The 13,096-nt window shown below is 39.1% G+C and overlaps 1 pseudogene; it reads right to left on the bottom strand.

The window, feature by feature from the left end:
* Positions 1-13,096, bottom strand: part of LOC108707460 — a 56,253-nt pseudogene that overhangs the window by 28,622 nt on the left and 14,535 nt on the right.

The raw sequence follows: 13,096 nt of genomic DNA, 5'->3' as shown, positions 1-13,096 counted from the left end.
TGTTACAGTTCCAGGGCTCAGTGGCAAAGGAGGACACGCGTACCTCATTTTTCCGTGGCAGACTAGGGGTAGGTTGCTTATGAGGTATGTGGCACTTCCAAGCTTTGTGCCCTAGGCTTCTTCTCTTCTGCCCTAGTTCCGGTCCTGCACAGGCTGATTGCACTATTTAGCATGGGGGCAGGATCTTAATATAATTAATACTTTTATTAACGTATATTGGGTATATGAATATAGTTTTGCTTAATAACCTACACTAAAGCTGCTCTGTTCAAGAACATTGTGATAATTAATATAATTATTCTTTTCTTCCGATACTCACTGGTGCAGTCCTGAGGGTTGGAAGCACTCAGGAGGTAGTATCCTGGCTTGCACTGGTCACATCGTTCCCCACCAACATTTTCGTTACAGCCTCCAGTCAGATTGTCACAGCTCCCATCATCAATACTCCCGTCTGAGTAACAGTCACATGCTGCAAGATACAGTTACAGTTGTGGTTTAATGTCAGGGTTACAAAGGCAACTAAGTCATCAAACCTGTTTGAATAAGGAGTGCTGATGCCAGGCCAGAACCTGGGCTATTACTAGTAATATCTATTTTAGTACACACCTACATCCCCAATACTGGCTACTGGCATATACATGAAGGTTGGTATCTGGCTTTTTTCCTAGCAAAACCCAATAAGTCACCGGTAACATTGCAGAACTCACAGCTCCAGTCCCAGCTCACCTTGTCTGGTGCCAGTCATATGAACCAGAGCCATGGGTGCAAACCCTCATGCCATAGCTAAAAAAAAACTATTACATCCACAACAAAATTTACACTGGGGGCCACTTATCAAGGAGGGGCAGAGCAAAGCCTTAGCACAGATTTTGCCTTTATTTAGTATTTAGACAAATTCAAAAAATATGGATTCAGTGCATTCTATGTCTTTTTCTGTGCATGCTATTTATAATGAAAGTGTAGGGCAATGCAGAGCCATCACTAGAAATAAGGGGGCCCGCACAACATCATTTTCCGGGCCCTCTGGGCCCCACCCCACAAGCCCCACCCTAGATCCCACCAACCCCACACCACTGTTAAAAGACCACACAGACATCTGTGCTAAAAACTGCAAAGCCCCATCACACAAGTTATAAAAAGCCATTGATGGTGAGGGCCCCCTTATAAGTTAAAAAAAAGCTGTGGCGCCAGGGCCCCCCATAAAAGTTTTTTTTAAAAAAAACATTAGTGCCAGAGCTCCAAATAAAAGTTTTTTAAAAATCATTGGTTTATCATGGCCCCCCATAAGTTAAAAAAATTTGGCAGCCAGGGCCCCCCATAAAAGTTTTTTAAAAAAAATATTGGTAGCAGGGGCCTATAGAGTAGTAAAATAATACATCGCTGGCCAGGGGTTTAATAAAATAAGAAAACACACATTGATGTTCAGTAGAACTGAACTCGCGGCTTCAGGATTTCAACTTCTGCTCCTTTCGTGGCTTTGGGTCTTTTCGCGGCTTCAGGACTTAAACTTTGGTTCCTTTCGTGGCTTTGGGTCTTTTCGCGGCTTCGGGACTTCAACTTCGGTTCCTTTCGTGGCTTTGGGTCTTTTAGCGGCTTCGGGACTTTGGCTCTTCAGGACTTCGGCGGTTCGGGACTTCGGCAGGGGGGCCGGGCTATTTCAAAAAACGCAGCACAGCCAGGCCCCCCTTTAGGTCTGTGCCTGTTACAGCAGTACCCCCTGTGCCCCCCTGATGGCAACCATGGGGCAATGGCATGTACGGCAATATCATGGCTGATGTACAACTGCACTCCATTGCACCCATTAGAATGCTGTGGTTGTTTTAGGTGAATGTTACATTTCCTTAAAACACAACCATGATTCTACTTTTGTTTTGCAAGTAATTCTATCAGGCAGAGGGGCTCATATTTACCCCAGCACTAGGAAAGTATACAGACTGGGCCCTCTATGTGTATGTTCATTGGCACTGGAATCCCAAATATAAGGCGAGTCAGGCGACTAACAAATACAGGCATCTCTGGGCTCATGTCTCTGTTGGGATTCCTGTAATAATCAGGCTGGCATCTCTCACAGTTCCTTCCTGTGGTGCCGTCTCTGCAATTGTCGCACACTCCACCATTCACTCTGCCACTGGCTTCATACACAGCAGGGTCAAAGTGGCATTTATCAGCATGATTGTTACAGTTGCACCCTGTGATGAGAAAAGGCTAGATTATTTTGGGTAATGACTTATATTGTATCATTATAAGAAGCTGATATATAAGGTGATATATACATGCAACAGAGCTTCAGAAGAGAAAGGTTTGACATATGCCCTCATTAAAGTGGTTGTTCAACTTTGAGTTAACTTTTAGTATGCTGTAGACTAGAGTGTAATACTCACAAAAACAATTTGCAGTTGGGTTTCATTTTTTATTATTCGTGGTTTTTGAGTTATTTAGCTTTTTATTCAGCAGCTCTCCAGTTTGCATTTTCAGCCATCTGATTGCTAGGGTGCAAATTACCTTAGCATGCTCTGGTTTCAATAAGAGACTGGAATATGACTAGGGGTAAAAAAAAGTAGCAATAACAATAGATGTGTAGCTTTACAGAACATTTGTCTATTAGATGGGGTCAGTGACCCCCATTTGAAAGCTAGAAAGAATCAGATGAGGAAGGCTAATAATACAAAAAAATATAAACAAAAATAATGAAGGCAAATTGAAAAGCTGCTTAGAACGGGCTGTTCTATAACATACTAAAAGTTATCTTAAAGGAATAGTTCAGTGTGAAAATAAAAACTGTGTAAATAGGTAGGCTGTGCAAAATAAAAAATATTTCTAATATAGTTAGTTAGCCAAAAATGTAATGTGTAAAGGCTGAAGTGACTTTATGTCTAATATAATAGCCAGAACACTACTTCCTGCTTTTCAGCTGAGTTAGTCAGCGACTTGAAGGGGGGCCACATGGTACATGGTGACTTGGGGTAGCTGGGAAATTGACAATATGTCTAGCCCCATGTCAGATTTCAAAATTGAATATGAAAAAATCTGTTTGCTGTTTTGAGAAATGGATTTAAGTGCAGAATTCTGCTGGAGCAGCACTATTAACTGATTCATTTTGAAAAAAATTTTTTTTTCCATGACAGTATCCCTTTAAAGGTGAATCACCCCTTTAAATGGATTTTGCAGCAACCATTTTACCTGTGTGAAATTTTCTTTGCATCTCTACTGAATAAACTGAAACTGCAATTCTTATTATAGTGTGTTTTGTATTACTGATAAAGAGATCTACTGATTATAAGCTAACCTTGCTATCTAACTGATTGTATATTGGAGATTCAATCTTGTAGAAGAAGGTGTTTGTGTGAGCTTTATCTATATGGATCATTAGGTTGATAGAAAATACTGACTGTGTCGTCTGGGATGCAGTTTTGGATATGCATAAAAGTAAAAAGACCTAGGACAGGTTGAGACTGAGAGCCAGTGCAATGACCTTAATTGCAGCCACACATAGCGGCATAAAGGTTTTCTGTTTAGAAATCCAACGTAAAAAGCAGTAGCTGCTTTTTTGATCTGTGAAATAACACTTGTTTACTTGTTACCTGCATACGCTATAACAGTCGAAAATATCTGCATAAAATACCACTTTTGGAAGGCATAAAAAATACACAGCTTTAAAATAAATCTGCTATTTATTTTACACCATCTTTTTTTTTTTTTTTCAAAAGTAATTTTTATTGGTTTTAAGAAAAGTGAAAAGAAAAATTACAAGGTACATGTATAAACATTGGATACAAGGTACAAATGTTTATAAAAGCTTAAGTAATTGCAAGGTTTCACACAATCTCAGAATCAATTGTAACATACTAATTGCTACACAAAGCATCAGCTATCTAAACAATGTCAACAGGGTTATTACGTATCCTATTCAACCAATATTTCCAATGGCCATACACTTTTGCATAATTCCCCAAATTTTTCTGATACATAATTTCCATCCACGCTTGAGTATCAACTCTGTTTATAACCTCCTGGATCTGTGGATCTTGCACACCTTTCCAGTTCTTGGCTATTGTATATCTTGCGGCTGTTAAGATGTGAGAAACAACCACGTTACTACCATACGGTAGAGACTCCATATTTAAATTAAGCAGCGCCAGATCTGGACTGAGTTCAACCATTTGTGGAAATATTGACCGAATAAGATCCGATACTTTAATCCAGAAGCCGTCTATTTTTGTACACCATCTTTTCAATATCCACAGCATGATAAAGAGACCCCTTTGTGTTTCTGATTGCACTCAGTTCCTGCACATCTCAAAAAAGGCCACTAGATGGAAATAAAATACTGCTTATGCCATAAGGTAGCCGGGATTCTGTGCGATGTGAAAGGATTTCGCTGTCCCAAACATTTGCCCAGGCTTCAGAGCTTTGAAACCCAGAAGAAGTGAAAGCCCAGGGAAAAGTTGGACAGGTGGTATCCCTGCTGTATGATGTGATCTTTGGCTCTGACACATGGGTGGCCAACCATGCCATGAACTTGCCAAAACAGCAGATCTTTGCATTTATGGCCACATTAACCTGATTTAACTCCTGGCACAGATGGCAAAAATGATATTTGATGGCAAAATTATCAGAATGTAATCAGATTGGTATTGTTAGTCATTATATAAAGCAAGCCAAAGGAGAAGCAAGAAGGTATTTGAATACAAGAATGAGACTTTATTACACCTATGTCTGTATAGATTTCATAACATTTTTCACGTCATTTTCTAGATCATTTCTAGATTCGCTTTCTTCCTGCAGCCTGCTAACAGCAATTATTCAGCAAACAGAAGGCCAGAGGTGTGCAGACTTTTGAGTTCAAGCTCAACTCAGTGTAAGTTTAGTTTAAATTTTAGTTTGTAAGAATCACCCTGCTATCCTTCCATGAGTATCTAGGAGAGTGCACAAGGCATTCCAAATCACACATTATATGGTTAGTGAGCCACCCTTTTATATCACTAGGCCCCTCTAAGGGTAGCAACCCATCCAGTCTTGGAACCTAAATCACATATTACAGCAATTGCTCATGAGCACCTAAAACAAATGGTTGGCCCCAGAATGTGAGCCTGCAGCTGGTAAGGTGAACACAAAGAGGTTAAATGGTGGTGTTTTTTCCTTTACATAAAATTACACACAAGCTGAGCCAGAAACTACAAATTACACATAATATTCACTTGAAATGTTATTTTTGCAACCAGCAGAAAGTCCGGAATTGATTTTCACCATTGAAATGCCTGTTGCTAGTCATTAAAGAAGAAGGAAAGCTACTGGAGAAGTTTATTGCCAATAGGCTAGCCACAATAGTGCAAGCTATAACACATATTCTGCAGAATGCTTTACCATACCTGAGTAAACAGATCTAGAAGCTCTCTCTGTTTGTTTAGGATAACAACTGCCATATTAGCTTGTTGTGACATCACTTCTTGCCTGCTTACTTCTTACGCAAATTGAGCATGCGCAAGCCTTAGCCCTGGAGGTTTAAGCTGAAAACAGGAAGTCTGATACAGAAGCCCATGTGTACACAATAGAAGGAAAGAAATATGTTGTTTCTTTTGACAGAGGACTCAGAGCAGCATTACGTTGAGGGTTTAATTACTGGTGTATTTATATAGACCTTTCTGATAGAGCTTACTTAATTTTAACCTTTCCTTCTCCTTCAATCAGCTGCATAGGGAAAGGGGAAAGGAGGTTAGAATAAATCCAAGGATAAAGAACATTTTGGTGTCACTCTAACCAGAGCAAATATAATAAGTTCTGATAAATAAAAAGGCTCTTGTCTGGATAGGAAACTTTATAATAACGCTAACCTTGGTAAATAAGCTCATACAGCCAATTATACACTGTTTGGTCTTAACACTCTACATAGCTGACTATTTTTATTATGTAGTATTTTACATTTGTAATAATTTTTAAAATAATCAACAAACAAACTCAAACATATATATTCATATTACTTAAGTTGCTTCCATGAAGGCAGCTATTATTGAACATTATAGTGCATCAATAGTTAACATTATATACAAGTCTGCACCCAAGGAACTCATGAGATGAATTGCAGCCAGACATTATCATCATTCCTTAGACATTATGTATTGTGTAGATGGAGACATAAATCCACTGGGGTTTAACTTGTAAAACTGCTGCTCACAGAAGTTGGATCCATGTGCCATTTTAATTTTAGCACTGAAATGAAAAAACACCTACTGCTGCTCACAGTTCTGCACAAATTCTAATTATACAAATCGATTCGATTGCATTACCATTTAAATCTAAAGGAAAATGTAGAAAACAGTTTGCCATAGATAATAAGACCACTGCTGGCTACATATTGGGACCCTGGGTACATTTTTGCGTATTGTTGGTGGTTTTGGTGGTACGTGGTTCCAAAGTGTAGGTGTGGATACAAAATAGCGCAGAGATTCTGCTGCAAAGGTGCCTTTATTCACAATCAAGTGTACAAGAGCTTGTAGGCTCGAAAGATGACGTGTTTGTGAATAAAGGCACCTTTGCAGCAGAATGTCTGCACTATTTTGTATCCACACCTATACTTTGAAAGCACATATTGATGGCTTTGGATGGAAGCAAGGTGTCGGGATACCAGAATTAATACACAAGGGTAAAAGTACCAGTTTTATTGCATTTACGTTTTGGTAGTAGTTTGGTGTTAGGGTCAAGAGAAATCAGTTACAGTTTGCCCAGTTTGGTCTAGACCCTTTTTTTGGGAAACTCAACAAAGACTTGTGCATGTTCCATAGAAAATATTGTCAGCAATTTACCAGCTATTGAACAGGATCTTTGTTAGCAAAGATCCGAAGGGCAACTCACCAAACCCAAACATTATTCCACAACATGCTCTGTCTGTTATTTTTTTACCACCTGGTATTTCACCTGGTACTGCAAGAAGAGTGAAATGGACCCCAAACAACCAACCATACTCTTATAATGCAATTATGTGTGCACTTTGAAAAAGTTTATACAAATCAAGAAATAAATGTCCCCCTTTTAAGGAAATGTAGCTGCCCATTTCCAATAAAATGGACAGATTATGTCCAGGTGCAGTAACCTATAGCAACAAAAGATGCTAGCTTTTAAACAGGCGAGGTGAGTAGAAAATGCTACCTGCTAATTGGTTGCTATAGATGACTAGAAATATAGCACATTTTGCACCTTTATGTTAAGAGTCATTCATTATTTAGACCCCCATATAAAAAGCCAAAGTACAAGTACAACCATCCCTTCATATAGATTTCCTCTGAATATTATATTGGTCTTATTTTAAGTTACAAACTGCACTGATGACTAATGATAAACTCATACAGTAGGGCATGCATTGTCCTAATATGAGTAATATTCTTTACATACACATGAATGAATAACACTTACTTCTGCACTCATTTGGATAGTTCTCATCGGCTGGCCTCCAGGGCAAGTCATTAAAAAGGTCAGCACAGCACAGCGCAGAGCTACTGGGGTCACTGAGCTTACATACAGATTAAGCTGCTATTAATAAGAGAGGCAAAGTAACAAACACATGTGATGTTTTACATCAAAGTTCCATTCAAGCGTGGTTTGGTGTGAACCATTAGTTTCCAAACTCAGCCAGATATCTCTCATAGTATAACTAAAACATAGTTTCATGCTAAATAAAGGGAAAGTATATTTGCTCTTAAGTTGTATTCTTTGACTGTGGGATAGCGGAACAGAGAAAGCAAGTTCCATTGGGCTGAACCCTATCTGGAGCAAGACAAGGAGACAATCACTAACAGCCATATAACTGTATGTTTCACATGTACTTAGTTGAAGGGCCCATAGGCTCTGGTGCTATATTAAGGGGAACGTTTACTAAGCTCGAGTGAAGGATTCACAGTAAAAAAAACTTTGTATTTCAAAGTTTTTTTTGTGTACTTCGACCATCGAATAGGCTACTTTGACCTTCGACTACGACTTTGAATTGAACGATTCAAACTAAAAATCGTTCCACTATTCGACTATTCGATAGTCGAAGCACTGTCTCTTTAAAAAAAAATTTGACTACCTACTTTGCCACTTAAAACCTACTGAGCACCAATGTTAGCCTATGGGGACCTTCCCCATAAGCTTTCTAAGCAATTTCTGATCGAAGGAAAATCATTCGATCGAACGACTTTTTCCTTCGATCATTCGATCTAAGATGATCGTTCCATTAACATACTGGCTGGCCGAGGGCTCTAGAATGGTTAAAAGAAGCAACAAATTTATAGCAAGAATAATGAAAGCAATTTAGTACTTTTTAAGAAAACTGACCCTAATTGATTATATATGCTATTTCATGTGCAGGCCTACTTTGAAATAAACACTGAATAGCCCTATTAAATGCTAGTGTTCTCATCTGTTTAATGTGACTTCTATTTCTGAAGCTCCATGCTGATCTTGAGTGTGTGACCGCGGCAAGGACCATGATGAATCATTTTGCTGCAGCTCGGTCTTGCCTGTCACTCCTGGGACATCTATACAGCCCTCGCACCTGCTGGTGGCTTCGTGAGTGTGTGACCTCAGTAAGCTAACCATTAGCGTACCATGGTCGCACAATCAAGAAGCCGCCAGCAGGTGCGAGGGCTGTATAGACGACATGACAGGCAAAGCCTCAAGACTGAGCCACAGCAAGCAGGCTGAAAAACCGCATGAGGCTCCGGAGCCGCATTTTGCCTACCCCTGGTCTGAGCCAACAGGTTAATACATTTATGATTATTAAAGAGAATTGTATTTGAAAAGGAACATTTAGAATAGATAATTCTGCCTATTTGCTTCCTTCTTTACAGATAACAACTTTAAAATGGGCTGAATGGGATGGCAAAAATCACTTGAAGTGGATATAATGTATAAACAGAATATGTCTGTATTTTTGGAAGACCCTGCTCGAAGTGTTCTCTTGCCCTATACACTGTATAAATACGACCACATGCATATTAAGTAATTTTTATGTTGTTTTTATGTATAAATTACACTGCAAATAATTCATTCTACCATGTAAAATGTATTTCCTAACCGAACAAGTGTGTTTTTTAGTTTTAATATTGGTGTGTAGGCAGCCATCTCATTTTGCCTGGTCATGTGCTTTCAGAAAGATCCAGCACTTTAGGATGGAACTGCTTTCTGGCAGGCTTTTATTTCTCCTATTCAATGTAACTGAAGAGTCAGAGTGGAACATAGATTTTTACAATTGAGTGCTGTTCTTAGATCTACCAGGGAGCTGTTACATAGTTACATAGTTAAATTGGGTTGAAAAAAGACAAAGTCCATCAAGTTCAACCCATCCAAATGAAAACCCAGCATCCATACACACACCCTTCCCTACTTTCAACTAAATTATTTTTACCCATATCTATACTAACTATATAGTTTAGTATCACAACAGCCTTTAATATTATGTGTGTCCAAGAAATAATCCAAGCCATTCTTAAAGGCATTAACAGAATCAGCCATCACAACATCACCCGGCAGTGCATTCCACAATCTCACTGTCCTAACTTTGAAGAACCCCCTACGTTGCTTCAAATGAAATTTCTTTTCTTCTAGTCTGAAGTGGTGGCTTCTGGTACAGTGATCCAATTTATGTGTAAAAAGGTCCCCTGCTATTTATCTATAATGTCCTCTAAATGTAAAGTGTAATCATGGCCCCCGCAAGAGCCTTTTTTCAGAGAAAACAACCCCAACCTTGACAGTCTACCCTCATAATTTAAGTCTTCCATCCCTCTAACCAATTTAGTTGCATGTCTCTGCACTCTCTCCAGCTCATTTATATCCCTCTTAAGGACTGGAGCCCAAAACTGCACTGCAGACTCCAGATGAGGCCTTACCAGGGACCTATAAAGAGGCATAATTATGTTTTCATCCCTTGAGTTAATGCCCTTTTTTTTGCAAGACAGAACTTTATTTGCTTTAGTAGCCACAGAATGACACTGCCCAGAATTAGACAACTTGTTATCTACAAAAACCCATGATCCTTCTCATTTAAGGAAACTCCAAACACACTGCCATTTAGTGTATAACTTGCATTTATATTATTTTTGCCAAAGTGCATAACCTTGCATTTATCAACATTGAATCTCATTTTCCAGTTTGCTGCCCAGTTTCCCAACAAATCACTCTGTAAAGTGACAGCATCCTATGTGGAACCTATAGTTCTGCACAATTTAATATCATCTGCAAATATAGAAACAGTACTTTACATGCCCACCTCCAGGTCATTAAAAAACAAGTTGAAAAGCAAGGGACCTAGTACAGAGCCCTGCGGTACTCCACTGGTCCAGTTAGAAAATGTTTCATTTACCACCACTCTTTGTAATCTTTTAGCCAGTTCTCTATCCAGGAATACTATGTTCCAGGCCAACATTCCTTAATTTAACCAGTAACCTTTTGTGTGGCACTGTATCAAATTCTTTAGCAAAGTCTAAGTAAATCACATCCACTACCATCCCAGAATCGAGGTCCCTGCTTACTTTCTCATAAAAAGAAATTAAGTTAGTCTGGCAAGATCTATTACGCATAAAACCATGCTGACACCCACTCACACTACCTGGTTACTTTCCCATTGTTGTGCTGATGGGCTGCTGGGGGAGGGGGGGGGGAGGAAGGGGGGGGTGATATCACTCTAACTTGCAGTGCAGCAGTAAAGAGTGACTGAAGTTTATCAGAGCACAAGTCACATGAGGGGGGCACCTGGGAAATTGACAACATGCCTCATGTCAGATTTCAAAATGAAATATAAAAAAAAATCAGTTTGCTCTTTTGAAAAACAGATTTCAGTGCAGAAGTCTGCTGGAGCAGCATTGAAGTGTTCCCATGACAGTATCCCTTTAACAGCATTTTTCCAAGTGTGGACATTAAAGGGATATGGTCATGGAAAAACATGTTTTTTTCAAAAAAGTTAAAAGTGCTACTCCAGCAGACTTCTGCACTTGACTTGTGCCTGCACTTTAAGATGGAACTACTTTCTGGCAGGCTGTTATTTTTCCTACTTAATGTAACTGAATCAGTCTCAGTGGGACTTAGCTTTTACTATTGAGAACTGTTCCTAGATCTACCAGGCAGCTGTTATCTTGTCGTAGGGAGCTGCTCTCTGGTTACCTTCCCATTGTTCTGTTGTTAGGCTGCTGTTATATGACTGGGGGCAGCTAGAAAACTGACAATATGTCTAGCCCCATGCCAGATTTCAAAATTGAATATAAGAAAATTTGTTTGCTCTTTTGAAAAATGGATTTCAGTTCAGAATTCTGCTGGAGCAGCACTATTAACTGATGTGTTTTGAAAAAAAACATGTTTTCCCATGACAGTATCCCTTTAACCTTAGAACTAGCTTCTTTCCCTGGGTCTTACCATTGGAAGATTGCCAGCAACGAAGATGGCCAGTGGGAGACAGCACATTAGTAATTCGGTGACTGATCTCTGTAAAAGGCTGCCGAGAGTCACAGTGACAGCATTTCATCTGCATCTGAAAGAAACAAAGCAAAGAATTAAATATCTTCACAAAGAATTGAAAATGTGTTCTCAGACATACAGTAGACTGCAGCAACTCCCCATATTAAAAGGGTTGTTCACCTTCCAAACACTTTTTTCAGTTAATTTGTTTTCAGATTGTTAATAGAAATAAAGACTTTTTTTCAATTACTTTCCATTACTTATTTTTTACTGTTTTTCCAAAATCTAAGTTTAAAATTGAATGTTTGTGTCTCTGGTGTTTGAGTCTGGCAGCTCAGTAATTCGGGTGCAGATTATAAACTGTTACAATTTTGCAACATTTAGTTGATACATTTCTCAGCAGCATCTCTGGAGTATTAGCAACTATTGTATCAAGTCTAACAGCTGCCTGTAATGAAACCCAGAGATTCTGCTCAGCAGGGACAAGATAAGAAATGTATCAACTAAATGTATCAGTTTTGAACAGTTTACAGGGTTGGCGACCCCCCCTCCCAGAGCTGCTTCAGAAGGTGAAAAATGACACTTTACACTTCAATATTAGAAACAGTCACACATAGAAAATAGAAAGTCATTGGGAAAGGTCTTTTTTTCTGGTGATCTATCTGAAAACAACTAGTTATTTGAAGGTGAACAACCACCTTAAGGAATTCTTAATAATTCTAGCTGAACTAGCTGCCATGTGAAAATGGCAACCTGTGAAAGTAATAGTAACAACATCTATCTCTGTAACAGGTAATTACAGAATAAATATGTGAATTCTTGGGCTGCACCATTGGGATATACAAACAACATAACTGTTATCAATGTGGAATAAAGTTCACGGCGATTATACTGAGCCTTTCCTGCTCCAAATAAGGCAAACAACTTTCTCACAGATTCATAATGAAGTCTTTTAAATGAATGCTCCATCTGCCACCATTAATCATTTGCACTTAGAGTAAATACTGACTGCAAGTTCATTCAAGAAACTCTTCTGCCCAGCAAACGGCCATGTACATTACATATCACTGGAGGCTCATCCTAAAGAAATAGGTGGCCTATCTACTGCTTCTGTCCTGTCAGATGGTAAGGGAAAAAATCTGGTTATATATGGATAATACATCTGAGCTTGATAATTGTACATTCGATTTTAAGAAAAATATTATGTCACCAGAGCATCCCAAGAACACTTCTTGTAAGTGAGTAAGTGGTGGGAAACGCTGAATACGCTATTTTGGGATACGCTGAATCTCAAACCTTTCATGTAGGATCTGGCTGAATCCTAAACCACTGCAAATTAGGGTAAGGAAGGGTTCAAAGTCGAAAAAAAATTCCTTGCCGAAAAGTCACGTGATTTAAATGGTTTGAATTTGGCCAGGCACATGGATTCGGTTGAATCCTGCTGATAAAAGTCACGGATTCGGCTGAATTCCAAACCAAATCTGGGATTCTGTGAATCCCTAGTAAATGGCAAATTAGGATTCAGATTCGGTTCGATATTTGGCGGATTAGTGGATTCGGTGCATCCCTACTGAAAAACCAGGCAAAGTCCCCCCAACCACGCAGCATGTGAGGTTATAACCCCGACCCCAAAAGCCATAGGTCCACCCCAATGTCATTGGTCTGCCCCAAATGT

This window comes from Xenopus laevis, chromosome 2L (assembly GCF_017654675.1).
Source record: "Xenopus laevis strain J_2021 chromosome 2L, Xenopus_laevis_v10.1, whole genome shotgun sequence".
In the NCBI taxonomy this organism is placed as follows: Eukaryota; Metazoa; Chordata; class Amphibia; order Anura; family Pipidae; genus Xenopus; species Xenopus laevis.
This window is presented reverse-complemented; position numbering and strand designations above follow the sequence as displayed.